Source organism: Nomascus leucogenys, chromosome 4, assembly GCF_006542625.1.
Source record: "Nomascus leucogenys isolate Asia chromosome 4, Asia_NLE_v1, whole genome shotgun sequence".
Taxonomy (NCBI): domain Eukaryota; kingdom Metazoa; phylum Chordata; class Mammalia; order Primates; family Hylobatidae; genus Nomascus; species Nomascus leucogenys.
The window spans coordinates 110,828,757-110,838,479 of NC_044384.1; positions in this window are offsets into that span (position 1 = coordinate 110,828,757).

The window sequence follows — 9,723 nt, forward strand, 5'->3', positions numbered from 1 at the left end:
AAAGGAGCTAGTAACAGAAGACAGGGATGCTTAAGGGGATCTCACTCTGGCACTGAAAAGAAAGCCACAAAGTGGCACCAGCACTTCCTGTGAAGGAAGGGTGGGTGCACCCAGGTAATGCTTAAACCCACGGAGAGGAGCATGTCAAGAAACCATAACCACACAGGCCTCTCCATCACTTGGACCACCACATGTGCTTCCCAGGCTGCGCAAACAGGTAGCACATGGGAGCATCCCAGAGGAGGAGAGGGAGTTGTCTTTTTGCACAGATTTCTATAAGTGAAATCTGTGATTTGACAGAATTTGACCTTTCAGTGCTGAGTCCTTTGCCGGCCCCATCATCGTTCCTGGCAGGACTCTCAACCTCCCATAAAAAGGAAAGTGTGACCTATTTTAAAATTCCTTCGGGGAAAGAGTCAGCATATTGTCATGGCAACTGATGTGGGCTTTTTTAGGAGTCCTGCTTGGTTCTTCCTTCGGTCTAACCTACTTCCGCCCCAATATAATTCAAAGCTCGTGTGCTGGATTCCCAGGGGTGGTAGAGCAGACAGAAATGAATCCCTGCAACCACAACCTCTCACTAGTCCCCAGCTCCATGAAAACTTTCAGGGATGGAGAGAAGGTAGGAGAAGAGAAGAGGATGTAGAGTGAATGAAGGGAACAGAGGACAAGAGGAGGACCTCTCACCCAGAGATGGATACATGGGTTTAAAGGCCTGGGCAGTCTCTAGTCTTGCAAATTTGTACTGGTTCCAGCGATATCATCCCTCCACCTTCCCCTCTACCTACCACTCTAATTCCCTGACCCAACAGCTTTAGGAAGCCTTCCTCTCCACCTTCCATGAAGTCCTACAACTCTGACTGTCTAGATCTTCTGTCAGGGCCTATATTGTGGGCTTGTCTTTAGCTTTACTACACGTGTGTCCTGTCACTGTTTCTCAACATCTGAGTTCCTGGAGTTAAGAGCCCATGACTGATGTTTCTTTTCAGCCACCACATCTGTGCCCTGTATCCGTGCACACATTTCTGCTGACTTCAAAGAGAATTTCAATGTGGTACATATACACCATGGAACATTACACAGCCATAAAAAAAATGAGATCATGTCCTTTGCAGGGACATGGATAGAGCTGGAAGCCATTATCTTCAGCAAACTAATGCAGGAACAGAAAACAAAACACTGCATGTTCTCATAAGTGGGAGCTGAACTATGAGAACACATGGACACATGAGGGGCGGACAACACACTCTGGGGCCTGTCCAGGGGGTTGGGGGGGTTGGGGGGAGGAAGAATAACTAATAGACACTGGGCTTAATACCTAAGTGATGGGATGATCTGTGCAGCAAACCATCATGGCACACATTCACCTATGTAACAAACCTGCACATCCTGCACATTACCCTGGAACTTAAAATAAAAATTGAAGGAAAAAAAAAGAGAATTTCAAGACATCATTCCCCTTCTCCATGTTGTTGAGCACATACCCACACCCCTTTCCCCAGCTCTCCCTGTAGGGGAGAAGTACTTTACCAATGAGTATCAAGACCTTCATGAGAACCCATAAAGCAGAGTCCTTCTGTCCTGGCCCTATCTAAAAGGCAGGAAGCAGATCTTTGGTGAAAGTGAGAGATTGGCACAATTGCTTTCCAAGACTATTTGGCTGCAAATGACAAAAAGCACAAGTCAAACAGACTCAAGTAAAATAGAAGGGAAATTTATGCACTCACTTAACTGGAAAGTCTGGCTTCAGTGGATACACCAATATGGTCTCTATCTCATAATTTTATTCTGTTTTGGCTTCATCCTCAGCAGCCCCTCCTACATGGTAGCAAAGATGACTACCAGCAGAATCAGGTATTTACTCTACCAGGGTTGCAAACACAACAGGAAGAAAATACCACCTTTCCCAGAGTTCCAACCAAGTGCCAGGGCTGACTCTCCTGGAGCCAGTGTGGGTCACATGTCCAAACCCTTAGCAATTCCACTGGCCAGGCCAGTGTCATGTGTCTACTCCCTGGAGCCTTGTGGGTTGAGTAACCCCCACAAATCCCATGACTTGGAACAGGGAGGAGGTGGCACCCCAAAGCAAAATCCAAGTGCCATTTGCAGAAGGAGGTGGCATGGCGGCTGAGCTAACAAACACAACACATGTCCACTGCCAGGCAGTATCTTCTCTTTTCTTTTTTGTTGTCATTCAGAATAGTAACACATGGAATTAGAAGTGTCTCCCCCTTGAGAAACATCTTTTGTTCTGAAGGATTGGGCAAACCCAGAGTAGAACCAATTTTGGAAAAAAACAGTGAGTCACCTAAAACTGGTGCTGACCCTATGTTTACAAAGTGAGGAGTGAATGGGGGTCTTATTTATTCATTTTCACATTGAAATCCTCAGCTCTGTTCCACCTTGAGCCCTTTCTCACTGGCTGTTTGTTGCCAGCCAGACTTTGCAGACATCAGAATGTTTTCCTTAATTATATGTCTGTATTTAAAAAAAAAATAAGTAGTAGTGCTTATCACTCTGCCTGCACATGGGGACCTGGATGAGCCAGCTGACGCAAAGCAGTTTCTAAGCAACTTGCAGAGGCTGGTGCCTAATGCAACAGCAGTGAGATTTGGAGGGAAAATAAAATAAAACCCATGGAAACTCAATGTGGAACCAATTTTGATTGGTTCATAAAGGCTGCACAGGGTCCTTTGGGAGGTTAATTCCATCTCAGACTGATGGAAAGGGGCTTGTTTCCAAGAGAGCCAGGGCCTCTCTGGTGTGGAACGTGTGATAAGTAGGCTTCTGGAGGATTCCAATAAGCACTTTGTCCCAGGGAGACCTGGCACTGATAACGTGCGATAACAGAAATGCTGACATTCAGAACCAAGAGAGGCTCTGAGGAGCCAAGCATTGCAAGCAACTCTACCAGTGATGGCTAGGAGAGAAAGAGGGGTGGGGCACAGTCTCCTTGCCCCAACTGCCCTCAGCCCAGTGTGGCCTCACTGCCTGAAAGAAGGCGTAGGCATTCTCAACTGAGAGGTTTAAAGACTCACATCCATAAAGCTGACTTTGCAGTGTACACAGAGGGTATAATTGCAAGCAGTGGTATGATTAAAAAGTGTGTGGGCTTTCTGGTCATTTCTTTATGAGAGCAGCATTTGCATACTGGCTATGACACTCACCATCCACCATCCATGTGACTTGGGGAGAGTCATTTAACCTCTCTTTGCCTAAGTTTTCTTGTTTTTTTTTAGATGGGAATTGTAACAGGATCGTTATGAGTATTAAATAAGATAATGTCTATAAAGCTCCTTGTTCCTAGTGAGTGCTTAGCAAAATACCTATTTGTTCCCTTTCCCTCAGAATATGCCTATAATCCCAGGCCTGCTTTGGGAGGCCGAGACAGGTGGATCACGACCTCAGGAGATAGAGACCATCCTGGCTAACATGGTGAAACCCCATCTCTACTAAAAATACAAAAAACTAGCTGGGCATGGTGGCAGGAGCCTGTAGTCCCAGCTACTCGGGAAGCTGAGGCAGGAGAATCGCTTGAACCCGGGAGGTGGAGGTTGCAGTGAGCCAAGATCATGCCACTGCACTCCAGCCTGGGTGACAGAGTGAGACTCCGTCTCAAAAAAACAAACAAACATAAAACCATTCTCTTAACTTCTCCTGATGCCCTTTCTGATGCTTTCTTTCCATCATTTAAATTCACGTATCTGTTCAACAGGCAGCCCTCAAGGGCCTGCTGCATGCCAGGTGCCTGGGGCTGTGGATACAGAAGCCCAGGGACCTAGTCTTAGCCTTGGAGGTGCTTGCATCAGCTGGAGCATCAGAAGAGCACAGACAGGGCAGTCAGTCAGTCTCAGGGCAATGAAGTGATGGCATCAGCGGTGGTGGGGTTGGGGTGAGTGCTGTTTGGGAACCACAGGTGTCTCTGGTTCGAAACCTGAAGGGCAAGGGGCAGCTGTAAGCTATGAGGCTTTGCTAAGGAGTTTGTGCTTTAAGTGCAGAAAAGTGAAGGGATTGATTTTCATTTTAGATCACTGGGTGCTAGGAGAAAAATAGGTGGAAGAAAGGGGTGGGGCCAGACTGGAGACAAGGCTAGAGTATAAGTGGCTGGAGCAGAAGTTATCAGTGCCCCACTCATATTCCCTCACCCAAACCACTGAAGTGCCCACTGGTCTCTCTTCCAGCCACCAGTGCTGGCATCTCTTCGCCTGACAGTCATCTCTTGTCCACTGGAATTGTCTTCACTTCCCAAAAAACTACTTGCACACAAATTCTTTTCCCAGGGTGGATTGTTGTAGGAACCCAAACCAGGAAGGTGACTAACAGAGAAACATTTTCTAAAAGTGGTTTTGATGTTGAGGAGGAGAGGGAAGGTACTGGGCTCCACAGAAGAAGGAAGGCTCTGGAGTTCACAGGGGATAAAACTCACCAATATCTCCCGTTTCATTCTGTTCTGCTATAGTAACACGAACGACCAAGTGGCAACTGGGAGAACCCATCCCAGCCAACACACATGTCATCATTCGGCTCCTCGACACTGCCTGGAGCCTTGAGATTGTGGGGAGAGTCTCTGGAGCACAAGGTCCTGCCTTAAGCAGCCTCTGGCACTCTCTTCTAGCTGATGTAGCAGAAGAATCCTTAGTTCCTATATTACCAACACCTGAGAACTTCCTGGTCTCAGGATCCATTCGTAAGGGCAGAAACCAAGTTCTAGAAGGAATTCAGTGTCAAGAAAAAAAAAAAGAATTGCCAAACTCCATCATTTGATATTCATTCATCTGCTAATTAAAACTTGAGTAAAATTTATTGAGGGCTTCTTGTATGCCAGGCATCCTGGGAGGCCTTATGGATATGATCTTGAACAAAGCTAGAGTTTCCCTTCTCCTCATGTCCCAATAGGTTGGCAGTGGTTACTTCACTATCTGGATTCCCTGAACTGTACTCAGTTGTGGGTAGTGAAGGTAGATCCTGTCTTCTTCTCAACATGAACAATTATCTATTCCTATGGCTCCAGGTAATGAAAAAAGACTAGTCATTCAATATCATAGAAAAATTAGCAAATGACAGTTCATGAAAAAACCAATGACTTTTAACCATATGAAAAGATTCACAAAGCACATATAATAGAAAAGTTGTCAGCTCATCAAGCATTGAAATGGTGATTATCACACTGTGTTGTGGAGGCTGTTGAAAAACAGGCACCTTCATATATTACTGTAAGAAGTTTAAATTGTAAAATCTCTATAAATAAAATTTGGAAACCTCCTTCAACAATGTAAATGTATATTGCCATTTGATTCCAATTCTAGTAATTTTTCTTTAAGGTCAACTCACACTTGTGCAAAATGACATATGTGTAAAGATGGAGTCACTGCACCGTTGTTTGTCTTAGCAAAAGGGTAGAAACAAGCTAAATGGTAATCAACTTGAGAATAGTTCAGTTAATTATAATATATCCATCCAATGCACTAGTATACAGCCGAAAAAAATAAGGAAGCTATTTATGTACTATAAGGAAAGATCTCCAAAATTTGGTGTTAAAATTTTAAGGTACACAACAATGTGTAAAACATCATGCTACCCTACACACACACATATACATACATTCACTTGTTTGCATATGCAAAAATATTTCTGAAGGATACACAGGAAATATCTGACATTACTTTCAAAGAAAGATCTGGATAACTAGTGGATAGGTATAAGAAGGAGTTTTATTGCGTGTGTTCTAAATCCTTCTTTATCTTTTGAATTTTGAAGCATGTGAATGTATTATTTTTGTATTAGAAATAAATAATAAAATTGAAAATAAATATGTTTAATATCTTGAAAATAAATTCCCTTGGAGCTCTAGGATGTTAACTATACCTTGTCTCTAACTAGGTATTAGAGTAATAAATGCTAGCTGTTGTAACAAACAATTCTGAATGTCAGTAGATTAATATAATATAAATAGCTCACATCAGAGGTGGATACAGATGAGGCACTCCCTTCTAAGCAATTCAATTCTATCTGGTGGCTCTGCCATCATGGTCTTTGAAGTCATGATTTCACCCATCTGGCAGATGAATTAAGAGAGAATTTGAGAAAGCATACTGAAGACTTACCATCCCAGCACAGAAATGACACTCATCATTTCTGTTCACATTACATCTGGACAGTATTAGTGATATGGCCTTATCTAGATACAAGAAGGCTGGGAAATGTGGTATTCTTGTATGCCCAAGAAGAAAAGGAAATGGTTCGTGAAACACATAACATGATCTCTGCCACTAAGGATCATCCTAGGCCTTCATGATGACTGCACTAAGATTCTAGAGAGTCTGTTGGTCACTTCCTTAGTTGACTCCTTACATCTATTAACTTTTGCTGCATAAAAAATTATCCAAAACCCAATGGCTTGAAATAACGATGATTTATTTAGCTCACAATCCTGTGGGTTGACAATTTGAGCTGTGCTCAGATGAGTGGTTCTTCTGGTCTTGACTCACTCGTGCCTCTGCAAACAACTGCCAGGCCAGCTGGAAACTAGCTGATACAGCATAGCCTCAGCCAAGACAGCTCATCTCTAGGCAACATGATCTCCATCATCCAGCTTGCTAAACTGGGCTGGTTAGTCATGTGATGACTGATCAGGGTGCCAAAATGGTGTGGTGCAGAGTATCTCGCCAGTCAATCCAATGGGGTTTCTGTGTACATTAATAATATCTACCCCCTTATCACTGGGTGTTAAGATATTTAATGTGAGAATGGTTTGGAAATAGTTAAAATGCTATACAAATGTAAGGAATTATCACTTTGATTATTGAGAGCAGATTAGTGAGAGTGGAGGCTGCAAGCTGTCCCAAGGCCTGTGCTCAGAACAGGCACAGTGTCACTTCTATCACATTGTAATGGTCAGCTTGAGCTACAGGGTTGTCTCTGACTAAAAGGGGGAGGAAATAGACTCCATAGCTTGATGAGAGGATCTGCAAAGTCACATTGTACAGGGATGTAAATACAGGGAAGGAAATGATCATGGCCATGTTTGCCATCCACCATAATTCTGTTGAAAGGATTTTTGGGGGAAAATTGATTCACATCCATGTCTAGGACTTCTTTGGAAAACTTCTTAGTGAAATTGATGAAAAAGACAGCCTTCTGCTACAAAAGGCCATACAGGGCCACCTCCACAATCCCTGATATCCAAACCCAGTATCTACACAGCCAAGTCGTGGGTGCCAAAGTAAACCTAGGACACTGTGTGGATGACAAAAGAACAGATGCCAAAGTAAACCTAGGACACTGTGTGGATGACAAAAGAACAGATGACTTAGGGACAAATTTGCTAATAATAAAAATTATTGATGCTTAGAGTTAGAATTGTCCTTAGAGATCTTTTAATCTACTGGTTTTTAGATTTGTGCTCCACGGAACAATGAGGACTCCCAGAAGGTGATTCACAGATTCGCTGAGGGGAAAGGCAAACACCAAATAGCAGTGCAGAGGATCTCTGGGCCTCCCCATACAACCTCAACCACAGCATCCACAATTTTTTATAACAAAGAAGCCATTGACTTTTATTGCAAAGATCCCGCTACTCCTTATACAAATGTTTTCCTAGAATTGCACTGTGGTTATTTAGATTTATTCAACTTTGACCACCCAATATCTTTAAGGGAACCAATATCTGTTGAGTGCCTACTAAACACCAAGCACTGTGTTAGGTCTTTCAGCATAGAGTCTGATTCTGTCTGCCAAAAGGCTTAAGGGCCTTTCAGATTTCTTCTCCATGTCTGCCTTTATCTTGGACACCTACTTGCCAATGCCCAAGTTCCAAGTCTCCATCATAACTGCATTCAAGGTCCTTTCCTTCTATAGTAAACATCAACATGCCTTATAAAGCCAAGCACCATCTAGTTTTACACTGTCTCAGTCAGCTCTAGCCCACCTAGGTCTCCAAGACCCCTCCAAGTTTGAGTACCAGGAGTCCTCCGGTAAGTTCCCAATGTTCCCACTTTCCAAATACAACCATAGGCTTTCTTGGCTAACAACTTCTCCAGGCCAACTTGATATTAACAACATACACTCCAGTCAGAAATCAGGGTTATTTCTCTTCAAGCTCGGCCCTCTTTGACTTACATGACATCACCTTGTTTCTGCAAAGTCTATTGCTAGATGAGAAATTATAAAAAGGTTAATAGGAAATGACTTAAATCTTTATTTTGAAACAAAAATCTCACAATGCAACATGAGGTCAGTTGCTACAAGAGAAATTTGTACCATCTGATCATCTAAAATTCTATTCTTGGTTCTGCTATCAACCCAGCCAGAAGTATTTATTGAGAGACTTTGTCTCCCTGAGACTTTTATTCCTTGTCTCCTTGTTCTGTTCCCAATGGGAGTGGACTACCAGCTGCCCACCATCTCTCTAGACTTCAAACTCCCAGGCCGGCTAGGTAGAAGTGCTGTTGAACTAAAATGCTAAGCATTAATAGTAATCTCTTCATGCCAAGAGAATGTTGGGACTGCTTGGCTAATTCTAAGGTAACTGACTGACACTTCTTATCTGTTGGGGTTCCTTAAAGGCCAGAAGTTAGGACCCGGTTCTAATTAGCAGGCAGTGGGGCAGAGTATATAGCCAGTTAATCCAATGGAGTTTCTGTGTACATTAATAACATCTACCCCCTTATCACTGGATATTAAGATATTTAATGTGAAAAAAAAAGATATTTAATGTGAGAATGGTTTGGGAATGGTTAAAATGCTCTACAACTATAAGGAATTGTCACTTTGATTATTATGACACCCCATCTCATTTTTCCCTTATTTTAGGATGCAGGAATACTCTCTAGTTGAGTCTAAATTAGAAGAAGCAGTAACATTTTACACGAGTCCCTCCAAGTAGTCTTCTGGTGGCCAAAAACCAGAGCAGGCAGCACCACAGATGAGCCCAACCAGGCAGGACTTCTTCTTAACCACAGACAAAGAGAAACTGATGGTGTGAAGCTGAGAAAACACAGCCTCATGAAGATTTCTCCAGCTTGTATGTGACATCCAAGGGCAAAGCTGTACTCTTCAGCCAGGAAATCAAAAATATGTTGCATACCGTGGCCAGAGATGTTTCAAAGTACTGGGGAGTCAGAGACATGAGCATAAAAAGAAAAATGTCATTGCACCCCTGGCAGCTAGCACAGCACTCAGTACATAGCATGCACCATCCTAGGTACACAGAAAACATTTGCTGGCTGGCTGGCTGGATGGATGAATGAATGGATGGATGGATGGGAGAAGAATGAAAGAACAAGCATAAAGATACACCCAAAGGCTGGGCACTGTGGCTCATGCCTATAATCCCAGCACTTTGGGAGGCCAAGGCAGGCAGATTACATAAGGCCTAGAATTCAAGACCAGTCTGGTCAACAGGAAGAAATCCTGTCTCTACAAAAAAAAAAAAAAATTAGCCAGGCATGGTGGTTCATGCCTATAATCCCAGCCACTTGGGCAACTGAGGTACAAGAATTTCTTGAGCCCAGGTAGTGGAGGCTGCAGTGAGCTGAGATTACACCACTGTACTCCAGCCTGGGCAACACAACGAGCCTCTATTTTGAAAAAAAAAAAAAAAAAAACAAAAAAAAAACTCCCCAAATGTTCCTCTATTTTAGGAAGAGATGTCTCCCCACCAAAGTGATTAGAAACTGCCATTTCAACAAGTACCAACGCAAACTTTGCTTATGAACAGCTGTT